The sequence below is a fragment of the Felis catus genome, chromosome B3 (assembly GCF_018350175.1).
Source record: "Felis catus isolate Fca126 chromosome B3, F.catus_Fca126_mat1.0, whole genome shotgun sequence".
Classification (NCBI taxonomy): Eukaryota; Metazoa; Chordata; class Mammalia; order Carnivora; family Felidae; genus Felis; species Felis catus.
The window spans coordinates 3,338,891-3,352,566 of record NC_058373.1 but is presented as its reverse complement, the minus strand read 5'-3'; the positions used below and the strand labels follow the sequence as shown (position 1 = coordinate 3,352,566).

Here is a 13,676-nt window from a genome sequence, read left to right as displayed (position 1 = left end):
AGGAGCTGTACCGGTAGCCTTCCTGTGAGGATGAAGTGGGGGCTAGAGGGAGCCTTCTCGTTTCTTTCTTTGGTCAAGGAGAAAAACCAGAGATCGAGAGAGCCACAAAAAAGAGGTGAGTTTATGTGCAGGCCGGGGGGGGAGGGGAGAGAGAGAGAGAGAGCGAGCGAGCCATGTCCGGCAAGAAAAGACATAGGGCTGGATGTGGAGGCAATAATGGAATTTATTCCCTATCATGAGGGATTTTAAGCATTATGTTTGGATTGGCTTATTTGGAGTTTGGAAATGTTTCCTTTGGTTGGGCCAATTCTGGCCTACATCGCAGAAGTGCAGGCATGGCTTGCAAAGAGGCTCCTGACGGACTAAGGCTCTGCGAGGCTCGGGTCATTCTGTGGACACACCGTATTTTCTTGGATCTGGATTGGGGGCGAGTCAAGGAATTCTTGAGGGCTTTTTTGGGTGGTGGGAAAATGGCTGTGCCAGGCGGATGCCTGGGGCCAGGTAGAGAAGTTTCTTGAAAGTGTCTGTTGTGTTGCTCTGTGTATTGAGTTACTGTTTATAACGCTCTTCGTATGAGTTACGTAAGTTTCTGTAGGGCGGCCAACTGTCCCGGTTTTCTTGGGACCGAGATGGCCCAGGCAGACTGGACGCGTGGTCCTCCACCTTCACAGCCTGGACTTGACTGTCCCCTCTTGGGCTGCGGTTACCAAGTGGGATCTGTGGTCCCGGGGCGGGTGCTGCTGGCTGCTGTACTTGGTAGGACATTCCAAGGGCAAGCGGGGGACAAGCACGTGGCTGTTAGGGATGCCCCACGTGGATGTCCTCTGGGCACTGCCTCCCAGTGAATTTCCGGGCCAGGTTTTACCTACGAAGCTTCCCCGTGTCCTTTCTCGTGGCTCTTCTCCAATGGCAGACATTGCGCAAAGTGTCCCAGTTCTTGGGCCATCGCCCTCTGCCTCTTATGCCCCGTGTCTCTCCCCTGTCATTCATGCGAGCCCTTGTTTATGTTCTAGTTCAGTCATTATGTCGTCAGGGGAGCCCCTGATGCCGTCCTTGCCTTCCCTTCCCACCCAGGTGAGACTTGGTGTGCTTGCTTGCTGGCTTCCTTCCTTTAGCATCTTAGGAATTATTTTCTTACAGCATTTCCTGCCTCCTGAGCGGACTGTGACCTTCCTGGGTGGTGGCGGGAGTGGTAGGGGGGCGGGGGCTGAGGAGAGGAGAAGGCGGCTGTGGTCCGAGAGGGCACTTGGGCAGTTTGAACTTCTAGTGCTCGTCTGGGTGGCTCGTTTATCCAAACAGCAAACCCCGTGGGGATGCTGCATCACAAACGGTTCCAAGAAACCCAGTCCAGGATCTGAGGTTTGGAGCACTTTCTGCTGAGCCCCACGTCCCCGGGGTCAGCAATGATAGTCCTGGACAGTGACTGATGGCCTTTAATATTGCCTCTTCCCAGAAGTGATTCCAGTCTCTTCGTCATTCTGCACACGCGCAATTGTTTTGGACAGGTTTCCACTTCTGAAAGTTAATAACGTGTGGCTGCTTACATGAATACATTCGAGTTGTGTAGAAATTAACGAACGTCACATAACGTACGCCTCCCTTCCCAGGGCTGGGTCTAGCTAATGAAGTACTTTCTCCGTCAGTCTTCCCTCATCCCCTTGGAGGTTCTCCCATCGATTACTCATCCTCAGCCCCCAGCACGGTGATAATTTCCTCCCTTGACTCTCCCTCTAGGCTCTGAGTCCCTTAGGGGCAGGGGCTTCTGCGTCTTTTCGCCATTATACTCTCAGATCTGACTCACAGCCTGGCACAGAGTAAATGCATGGCGGACATTTATTTGTTGAAGGTTCTATCCCTTGTCGGAAACCTTAAGTGGGCCCCATTTGTGCCCTCCTCTGAGAGTTCAACCCCGGAACAACATTGACGTCCTTACGTAGCTTGGCCTGGGCTACCTGGCTTCTCTTGTCCCTCATTTCTTTTTCTTTTTCTTTTTTTTCAACTTTATTTATTTCGAGAGAGAGAGAGAGAAAGAGAATCTCAAGCAGGCTCCATGCGGTCAGCACAGAGCCTGATGCAGGGCTCGATCCCATGTGAGATCGTGACCTGAGTGGAAATCAAGAGTCAGATGCTTAACTGACTGAGCCACCCAGGCGCTCCTCCCCCATTTCTCTCATGTGCCCAGTGCTGTAACCAAACCGGACCTGCCTTCTTGAACCTTTGCCTACGCCGGGCCCTTGGCATGCCAAGCTCATCGGTGAACATCGGTGACTCCTGCAATGCCCACCATAGGTACTGTCTCCTCCATCCGTCTCCAGGGAGGTCGTCAGCGTATAGTGTTTTTTTTTTTTTTTTTTTCCTGCTCTTTGGTGAACAGCAGCTCATTCTTGCTTGGGACCCCAAGGCTTCATTTGGGTTTGTAATTATTTACATGGACATCTTCTTTCTTCTTCTGGATTGAGAGCAATTCTGGAGCAGGCCTGTGTGACTTCTCTGTGTCTCCCGTGGACACAGAGTGAATAGAAGGTCTGTTTCCAGGGGTGACGAGACTTGACAAAATTCTGATTATACCTTTGTTTCTGAGTTTTCTTTAAGGAATAAGAGAAATTCTTCAAAAATGTTCGTTATCCTTTGTCATCACAGAGTCTGTCCGGATTTCTTTCTTGTGTGTATGTGTGTTCAGTCCTGTTCTACCTGAAACTGAGGAAATAATTTCTTTCTTCCAAACACTGTTAGTCCAGAGGCTTGGTTGGAGAGTCACATCATTCTCTTTTTGGACTCTGGCTGTTCCGCCTCTAATTCTCCACTGTTTCCACATGGCAGGTCACCAAGGACAGTACTCCTAGTCCACTTAGATGATGCCTTCTCTTGATCCCTTCCCTCTGACATTTAATGCTGACAAGCTTTTAATTCTGCCAAGTTCAAAATGGTTGAGCAGAGTTTCCTTTCTGATCAGGACAAGGCAAGGTTTTGGACTCAAAATTTTTGCTGTATATTAGGTTTACGCTACATTAAAATATACACGTATCGAATAGAGCAGTGATGTGTTAAATGTATGCATTAAATGCAACCATGCTCCATTTAAAAACCTAATCCCAAACACACTGTGCCCACGGAAAGACAAATGATGCTTTGCACTGTGGCCTTTGTGTTTGGCGTCCGTGCTGGCAGCTGCAGGAAGTCTAAGGAGAGTTATTCATTCAGGGACTCATTCAGACGTTCCCTCAGCAAATATCGAGGGACTCTCTACAGCGTGCCAGACACTGTGCTGGGTGTGGGATGAATAATAACGTGAGAAAGGATTGTCTCCAGGGTACCTCATGCAATTCCAGTTGAAGACTAGAGAAGTGGGGGCTTTTTCTTTTTTGGAGAAGATTATAAGATACAGATAAGATTCTAGTTCCCCTTCAGTAAGTGACCTCCATGTACAGGCATACTGCGTGTGCGTTATAGTTACAGCTGCTTTGCAAAACAGTCGTCTGTGTTTGCTTCAGGAGCACATCTACTAAATTGCCAACACAGAGAGTATTAGCATGGCCCCTGTAAGGTGAGATGAAATTTGTGGAGAGTTGAAAACAAAACAAAACAAACCCAATAGCTAATATATGGGAAGAGAGAGAATAAGGTATAGAGGAGAAGGATGGGAGCTAAACTTCTTCCTATTCATCTGTCTTAGACACTTTACTCTGGAATCTGCAGAAGTTTTTACAAAATTGTAAAATGACATTAGATTTAAAAAGTATAATCTCTACAAATCGAAAATAAAGAAACAAAGCTAAAGAAAAATCTGTGCTTTCAATTGGTGGCATTAACCGCACAGAGAGAAGAATTATTCCAAGACTTTAACACATATAAGTTTGACTCTATGTGAGTATATCCAAGGACAAAGAGAACTAAAAACGATAAAACTTTCGACGGTAATCTTATTGTGGGTGGCGGCATTTGAAATGCTACCCAAGACCACTGTGTGGGTATTGTGGGATAAAGCAAATGAGCGATGCAAAAGTGATCATCCACTATATTTCTGGTATTCTTGAGAGCCCAGCTTCTTGGTGTGGGAGAAATGAGAGATGGGTGTAAAAGAGAAATGAAAACCTGATAGTCCTAAAGTTGAACTGTAAGTATCTGTAAGAACCCCTGAGGAATTTGATCTTCAACAAAAGTAACAAAATAGGATGTGTTTTCTAGCTCCATTCACTGAAAAGTCTTAGAAACAATGACCAAATGACCAGCTTACCTGCAACGGCACCCCTCGTGCCCAGATTATGGTCTCTAAATATCATTTCCCACTTAGCAGGACCTGGGACTCATGGGACAATGGCTCGGGGATGGAAATCTGCAAAATGAGACTGGAAACATTATGTAATTAACTCTGGTAATCAGGATTCCTAGAACTTCATCACAAGGACTCAGGAGCCACCTTAGCATAGGCTCTTACGAGCATAAAATGGGACAGTCTGGGCATCAATAAGAATAAAAATGACATGGCGGCGCCTGGGTGGCTCAGTCAGTTGAGCGTCCGACTTCGGCTCAGGTCATGATCTCACAGCTCGTGAGTTCGAGCCCCGCGTCGGGCTCTGTGCTGACAGCTCAGAGCCTGGAGCCTGCTTCTGCTTCTGTGTCTCCCTCTCTCTCTGCCCCTAACCCACTCACATTCTGTCTCTGTCTCCGTCAAAAATAAATAAACATTAAAACAAAAGAATGAAAACGACAAAGGATTTAAATATATGAACTGTGTTTAATTCCCTAAATTAATAACGATAGCGAAATGCATTCATCAGTGTTGGTGGGTGCAGTCGTACCACTGAGTGACCAGTGGTAAACGAGGAAAATATATCTTTACAGAAGTATTCCATCTATTAAAGAAGGGATGATAGAATGAGATGATCATTTTGCAACCGCCAAGGCACTGATGGTTCTAAGCGCAGTATATCAATACCTGCTAATGAGATCACAAAAAGAGACACCTAAACATTGTGTGTCTCTTGATGAAAAACACAATACCATCTATGAAGTACTCTTGCCCTCTGTGGTTCCTACCCCCCCCACCCCCGCCCCATGTGAAAATCATGGCTCCAGATCTAACATCCAGTTACAAGGAGGAATCCAGCGTTCAGAGAAATGTGTTAAACCAAGCCGTGGTTCTGCAACCACCAATATCCAGACAGTGGGAAACCTTACAGCACAAACAGCCCAGTTTCTTCAACAAATATATTTTAAAGGAAAAAAAACACAACAAAAAAAGAAAAGAGTAGGTGGGGAACTGAAATGATCAAATGAAACTTAAAAGATACATCAAGCATTTGCAATATATGGACCCTAGTTGGATCCTGACTTTAACTAACTAACTAACTAACTAACTAACTAACTAACTAACTAACTAACTAACTAACTAGCAGGAGTTACAATACCATTGATGATATAAGAAGATTGGAAAATTAATATTTTATTGTCAATTGTTAATTTTTAAGCTGCGAAAACAGTATCATGATCGTGTTAAAGAAGAGTATCTTTTATAGATGCCTATGAAAATATTTACTGATGCAATGACACGATGTTTTGTATTTGCTACAAAATAATGGGGGAAGGTGGGTAGTGGGTGAGTCAGGATTGGCTTTGGGTTATTGATGGGGGGGCTGAGTGAGTGGCCCTTGGGGTTCCTTATACCATTCTATCTTTACACTTGAAAATGTCCAGAGTAAAAAGTAAAAAAAAATTAGCAATTACAGAACAAACAACAAGAAAATAAACCCTATGTTTATTTATGAAACCCAACGTTCCTATGAGGTGGTGTCATTGCATTATTAGTAAGGAGCCTGCAGGTCTGGAGGAGGCAATGACCTCACCAAACCCAGGTCTTGCTCAAGGGAAAACATCTTTACTTCTCACTGCCCTAGATCACATACCTAAAATTAAACAATGCAATTTAAACTATATCAGATTCTCAAGAAAATCAATCAATTTAGCAGCAAAACATTTTATAATTAGTTGCCTCTTCTAAAGGCGTTTCTTAAATGTGTGGCCCCTGACCTCTGCCACACTGAAATATGAGAGAAAATAGTTCTCTGTTTTGTCCAACATTGCAAGTATTGTAAAGTAAAGTTTAATTTTATTCGTATTCCATTGGGCCTGGTAAAAGCATCCCATGATGGTTCACACATTCTGACACGAGCACATGTTTGAGAAGCATTGATTTAGGGGTTGGTGACAAAAGCTATTGGATTGTCAGCATTTACAAAGGTTAGAATGTGTCAGTGAGCCTTACACTCTGAATAGCTATGTTAAGCACTAAAATATTTTAATGACAGAAAATATGCCCTGCTATTGGCAGTGAGACTGTGTTACCATTAGCATATTTTACAAGTTGAGTCTATTTTGTGTTCTGACTTGAAGCAGCTTCATTTCCTGCCCCATTACAGGATAGTGCTCTTATAACATCAAGTGAGTGTCCCGAATTCAGCCCATTTTAAGGCATGGATTTATAATGCCATGAACTTAGTGTAAACCTTTAGCTAAAATGTTTTAAAAGCATATTTTTTCCTCAGTGTTGAGTCTTACAATATTCTACTCATAGTTTTTAAGTTAAAAAAAAAAGACATCATTAAACTTGCCAGATTTTATCGTAGAATATTAGAATAAGAGCCTGCAAAATAAACGCAAAAAACATTTGTTCTTTCCCAGGTTCAGATGAGTATAGAAAAATATTTCTGTACAGCTTAGTTAGTGATTTTTATATTTTTATTTTTTAATCTTATAATTTATTTAAGTAAAAAAATTTTTTAAATGTTTTTATTTTTGAGAGAGACAGAGACAGAGACAGAGTGCAAGCTGGGGAGGCGCATAGAAAGAGGGAGACACAGAATCCGAAGCAGGCTCCAGGCTCCGAGCTGTCAGCATAGAGCCTGACACGGGGCTTGAACCCACAAATTACGGGATCGTGACCTGAGCTGAAGTTGGACGTTTAACCAACTGAGCCACCCAGGCTCCCCATAATGTTGTAATTTATTTAGATGCAGCATATTTATTCTTTAATTTAGCAAAGTGGACTGGACCCGGGATTGGAGCTGTTTAGCATCGCTGTAGGAGGTTGCCTTGAAGTTCAGTTTTGCCTGCCATGCGTGATCTTGTGGCTAGGCTCTACACCTGCTAGGGCCAACTGTTGCCACATGCCATAGGAAATCTTACTTTAAACAACCAGAGTTCATCTGATCAGCAATATCATTAAACACCTGGCAGGCCTTACCATTCGTGAGCATTTTGTGGTGTTGGACGCAACGGCCATGTTGTCTTATCTATATGTGCACACTGGTGATTCAGACTCACACATTCCTTAGTAAAGGATTTGGGTGAATAAGGTTCCTTGCCCCAGGGGTCTTTGAGAGATCTCCCTTCCCAACTCCTAATTCAGCCACTCGGTTATCACCCAGATCCAGATCAGCCTCTCGAAGAAATACAAGCAAGGAATATCCCCGAACCTACAAAACGTTCTGCAATTTGCGAGAAGGGGACCTCCACTTCTCTAAACGCTCCTAGATGTTGGCTTCCTGCAAAATAGGTGTACAGCCAGAAACCTAAGAAACATGGGACACTGACTTGTCTTTTTACAAGAGGTTGCCCCCGTGAAACTAGCTTAGACTAGTTTACTAGCTTAGACTAGACTAGGAGGCAGGGTGGCCTGAGGTGACAAAGGCTGGAAAGGGAGAGGCATGATTTCGGGTGAAATCAAGATGCAGGAGAAACGGAGCATTCTGGAGTCAGCAAGACATCAAAGCTGTGGAGACAAGTGTCAGTAGTCCAGTCACACAAGAAAAGGACAGGGAGATAAAATTGATGACAAGGAGACTGTAACTATGTTGTAGAGATAGCAGAGAGCCAACCGATGGACTCAAGAAAGAGGTGCGACAGAAGAGACGAAAAAATGAAGTAAAAGTCTTAAGACATCTTTAATTTACTAAGAGCTCGCGAGAAAAAGAATCCCCAGAACTCACTCAACTGTGTTGATCGTGAGATGTATTGCATTGTGGTTTCAAAAATCGAAGAAAAAAGAAAAAAACAACTATGAAAAGTGGCATTTTAGAATTTAGGAAACACAGAAATAGAAAAAAAAAATCAGATAAGGAAATCGACACAGGCCACATTCTCTGAGCCTAATGTGAATAGACATCAGGGGAGATATTTTGAGATACAAACTGTAAGCGTTTAGAAATCTTAAGATATTCTCCTAAAGCAGTTATCGACCAAGGAGAAAATAAAAACTACAGTGATACGCTGTGTAGGAAATACCAAAAATGAGAATATCTCAAAAGTTGTAATGTCACTGGAATCTCTGGTGGAGAAGTGAATATTTTACCTCAAATACTTTCAGTAAATGTGAGCACTTAATATATTCAACAAGTGATATATTGGAACAATTGGTTAACTATTTAGAGAAAGTTAATTTAAACCTTTGCCACATGCCAAAATAAATTCCAGATGGATTGAAGAGTTAAATAAAAATTAAACCATAAAAATATAAAAAGGCCATAAAAGTAGATGTTTCTCAAATTTCTAAAAATTACAATAAGAAACTCACAATGAAGGGAAAACGAAATGTATTGATGGATTGGTCTACTTAGAAGGCTTAAAATGGGTATTTGTCGAAAAACATTCAAATGAAAAATTGAAGAAAAATGACGTGTCATGGAAGTGATGTGAAACTGCTCACTGTACAAAATAAAGTTTTTTTCAGGTAGGCAAGAAAAATGGAAGGTGGTAGATGAATATTTTAAAGGAAAAGAATCCATTCTTCTGTTCGGAAATCAAGTGGTTAGCAATCCCAAGGAGAGATCCAACTTATAAGCGATACGATGTGAATTCAAGCAGTGACCAAAGAGCATTTTTACCCGTAACATTAAAGAAAAGAAAAAGTATGAAAACCCCGTGGTGGAGTTTGCGGGGGCAGAGATTAGGTGTCTCGTGCTACTGAAATAAATACAGGGCTTTCGATAAGCGCTTTGCAACATATCAAGACCCTCAAAACTATCTTTACTTTCGGATCCAGCAAATTGCCTTTCCTGGGACTTTTCTCAGGGGAATGTTCTAAGTGAAACAGAATGTTTTATGCAAAAATACATGAATATCATCGTTATTTATAACATGTGAAACGCAGAAACAGTCCAAATCTTTGTAAAGAAATGGCTGAGTAAATTATGGGATCTCTAAGATGGAATATTACAAATTTTTATTATATTTACACTTTTGAAATAACATGGGGAATGTTAATATTACATCCATAACTTAAAAGATCGGGTCATAAAATCTTACAGGTCTCCAATTTTATTCATAACATGAACAGAAAGAAAACATCAAGAGACACCTCAAAATGTTAACAGTGGTTGTCTTTGGATGGTGGAATTATGAATGTTTTAAATTTCCTTTTCAGTGGATTTCTCAGGTTTTCTGCAAGTGAGGATATAATACTTTGATCTGGAGCACATGATAAATACTCTTTCTAAGTGGTGATGAAGGAGCACTCCGGAGGAGTGACTAACCCCTGTGCAGGCTGGGGGCAATTTTCACAAACAGGAAGGATGGGGGAGTTGACCTCCAGGACTAAATACTTATTTAATAGTGTCTACCTTTTTCTGTTTTCCCTTCTAGTTTTTCTTTGAGGAACTTCACTAAGAGATGATGACAGAGCTTAACTTCCCATTTTTCTTTATAGAGAAAACTCTGTTGTCTTGTGGAACCCCCCCACCCCCGCCCTTTTTTTTAAATTCCTTTTTCAGAACAGGTAAGTCTACAGGATTCATGCTTGGACAATGCATGTACTCAGGTGTTCATTTTCACCTGCACAAACCCACATGCGCCCATGCCCCTCCTTCTAACGTTTGGGTGAAACCTTTTAGTAAGGTCAATATGAATATTCATCTATCAATACAACACTGGTCAAGAGTTGGTTTGAAATCATAACTTGCTTTACTCCTTAAAGTTGCTCAGATCAAATCATTTAATGGAATATTTTTGTGAGTAAAAAAGGTATTGGGGCGCCTGGGTGGCTGAGTCGGTTAAGCGCCCAACTTCAGCTCAGGTCATGATCTCACGGTTTGAGTTCAAGCCCCACGTGGGGCTCTGTGCTGACGGCTCAGAGCCTGGAGCCTGCTTCGGATTCTGTGTCTCCCACTCTCTCTCTGTCCCTCCCCTGCTTGTGCTCTGCCTCTCTCTCTCAAAAATAAATAAGCATTAAAAAAATGAAAAAAAAATTCTCTGGGAATAAATACTGTACCCCTGTGGATCTCCATTTGAAAAAGACCACCCAAGACTATGGTTTGGCTTTAATCTCTGAGGGACAGAATTGTCACAGAGCAGGGCACCTAGTGGCGTGGTTGGTACCTGACCTACAGGTCCTAGCCTTTTTCTTTAAGAGATGTATGATGTCTAAAAACCAGAGTTAAAAATCTAATGTTTAACAATGATGTGGAACTTTGTAGAGGGTGCCGGGTTGCTTATGAGTGCTGACTGCCTGGAGGAGGGCTTGCTGACAAGGCCAAGAGCCCTGGCCACCCACGATGGGCCCAAACGATGGATTTTTCTAGGCGGGAACTCTATGCCTAAAGCCTGCAGGGTTGAATCTGAAATGACATCCAGAGCCTGCAGTGGTAAATCTCTTGAGAAGGATGGGCTGGAGAATCTTCTGTGGAGCGGAGCCCAGGTCACTCCGTGTGGCAGGGACAAAGGAAGGGGAAAAAGGCCGTCGGAAGCTGGCATGGAGACTGGGGTAAAAGAAACCGTAGCACGGTTTCACAGCAAAGGAACAACCAACCTCAGGGACTCGGAAGCTTAGCAGTTGGGAACATTTAACAACACGACAAACTTAACCATTGCTTTTATAATAGTGAGTGTTCCCAGAAATGATCCTGAGCACCAAGAAGGTGTTAAATTATTGTCATCCCTGTCCAAAGGCTGTCACGTGTCCTTTCCATTTAAAAAGAGCTAAACTAAAAATGATATTTGGGAGAGCCACCGTCTATTACCTGGAAAATAACTCATTTTCCAACTGGTGTCAGATAAATTATCACTGTATTTTATCTAACAGATGCTTCCTCTGTCAGATCAAAACATACATGAGTCAAACTGGGATTCAAAAGAACAGGTTGGGGGCGCCTGGGTGGTTCCGTCGGTTAAGCGTCCGACTTCAGCTCAGGTCATGATCTCTTGGCTCATGAGTTCGAGCCCCGTGTCGGGCTCTGTGCCGACAGCTCAGAGCCTGGAGCCTGCTTCGGATTCTGTGTCTCCCTTTTTTTCTGCCTCTCCCTTGCTCACACTCTGTCTCTCTTTGTCTCTCTCTCTCTCTCTCAAAAATAAACGTTAAAAAAAAAAAAAGAACAGGTTGGGATTGATGTTATTCCTTAGAGATGGATTTTCCCAGAAAATTCTGTTCTGTTTCAATAATAATGGGCAACAATAAGAAAGGGCCATTGCTTCTACATTTATTAACGAGTTTGGGTCGCGAGAAATCTTCTCGGACTATATTAGAAGTTGTGTAAACAAAGTTCAGCTCTGTTTTACCCAGCTGATTATATTCCATAAAACCATCATTTGTATTCCACTGACATTTCATGGAATTTATTGACTTTTCCTCACTTGTACCAGATTATCTTCCCACTTCTCACGTAAGGTTGGATTTTCATCAGAACATCACACATGCCTACTTCTCTCTCTTCGTGGGGAAGGGGTATGTTTCTTTAGAAACTGACAGCTTCGGAGACGGTGTTGCTCTGAATGTGATTCCCGTCAGGTGGCAGTGAGCGCAGGTAATGGATACTGTCATAAATGACATTTAGGTCATTGGAACCCGCCAAAATGCGCTGGAGAAATGATGGCCCCTGGAAAGAGCACAATACTGCATTGTATTGGGAAGCACACTCTTCAGGAATTCCTGCGCTGGCATTTATTACAACCCGCCACATCATTTCCATTTTCTGCGTTTCATTAAATTGACCGTCTGGGTGTAATCACAAGAGTGAAATGGGAAATGTAATGTAAAATGTCTCCTTACACCCTCCTGAACAGAAGTGAACGGCGTCTTTCATTCAATCAAGCAAGGTGAGCGCCTCCTAGGCCCCGGCTCGCAGGGGAAAAAACGAGTTAACAAGACAGGTTCTGTGTCTTAACTGGTCCTCAGCCCAGCAGGGAACCTGAGTGGACACAACCAGTGCTAATGTGATGCTGTGACAGAGGTGTTGATAGAGAGTATCACGGGGGCGAGGGGTGGAGGCAGGGATGTCTACGAACTAGGCACCCACGTGGGTGAGCAGAGACTGTGAGTCACGGCCTCTAAGTGCAATTACAGTTCTGGGGCTGGTGCGAAGTTCATTGTCTTTCGGCATTTTTGTGGGCTGCGCGCATTTTACGGGTGGAATTTAATGTCGTTTTAACTCACCAGAGAAGGTTTGTGGGTCTCGAGGTTTGGAAGATAATTCGCTCGGCAATGTGCTCCATTTTCGTGCAAACCTTTCAAACGATTGCGCCGTGCTCGCTAAGCTTTGTCTGATGGAAGCTGTCTTGCTGTTTGGAGGAAACGGCGTTGATTAAATTTACAGGGGGATGACTTTATTTAAAAATCCCCTCTAGTTTGTTGACAGCACTCATGCTTCATAAAACAGGGTGCACGGTCCTGAATTTCATATGAGTAAAAATTTATTAATTTTGGCGTCTATTTTGAATGCTTTAGATCATTTACTTGGCTTAGCGCCCAGCAAAAGCAGGAGAGTGACTCCGACATCAACCGCAAAACAGCCCAGGGACTCCTTCCCGCTGGATAGACATCTGGAATGGTACATGAGGAGTAGACATCGCAGGCGGACGCTTAATTAAAGGCTGGTATTCAGACCGGAGGAAAGTGTGGTGAGCCTCCTAGCATAAAGGGAATAATGAGTCTCTGCAACAAAAATTAATTTTTTTTTGTATTTTATACTAATGCTCTACAGCTTGAACCAGTTTCACCGTAAAATACAAACTATGAACTCATAACGACATCAAGCCCAGATAGTAATTTTTACGGCAACAATTTACGAGGCATCTGTGTGGGTTCCTTAAAGGGGAAAAAGTCTTTGACGTGTATTTTGCAGTTTGTGTGCAAAAACAGAAAAATCCCCTCTTGGGTGTGGGATCTCTTTGGGATCTGAGTGAATACGGCAATTGTAAGGATTTTATGCAGTCATCTATTAGGCTAATCTGGATATCAGAATAACTGGTGGAGATTATTCCATAGATAATGACACAAGAATAATAATTTAAAACAATGATGTTTTGTTAATTTCTAAAAAAAAAAAAAAATTCATCCTCAAGCTGTCACTAAGCTGGTATGGGCGTAACTGGGGCAGAGATGGGAAAGTCAGGGACGGGAGTCCTAGCTCCCTGTTCCCGGAGCTGTTCATACAGGGGTCCCACGACCCCATAGCTGAAGCTGTTCAGCGTCACAGCACCTGCGCACCTGTCTTGTGATAAGCTGTCTCTGCTGACTTACACCTGCCCACTCAGGTACAGGTGTAACCACTTGGGGAGGGCGGATGCTCAGGAAATAGTCTCGTGGTTTCTAGATATGGGCACCAGGCATAAAGGAATTAGAACATCTCTCCTCTAAACGGTGCAGGCACAAGTCATCGTTGGAGCTAAGAAGAAGCGGGTCTCCTTTTCAG

General features: G+C 43.1%; 1 protein-coding gene across 2 annotated transcripts in view; it reads left to right on the top strand.

Annotated features, from left to right (window-relative positions):
• ADAMTSL3 (ADAMTS like 3) overlaps positions 1-13,676 on the top strand; it is a 351,370-nt gene that overhangs the window by 57,806 nt on the left and 279,888 nt on the right. The window lies entirely within an intron of this gene.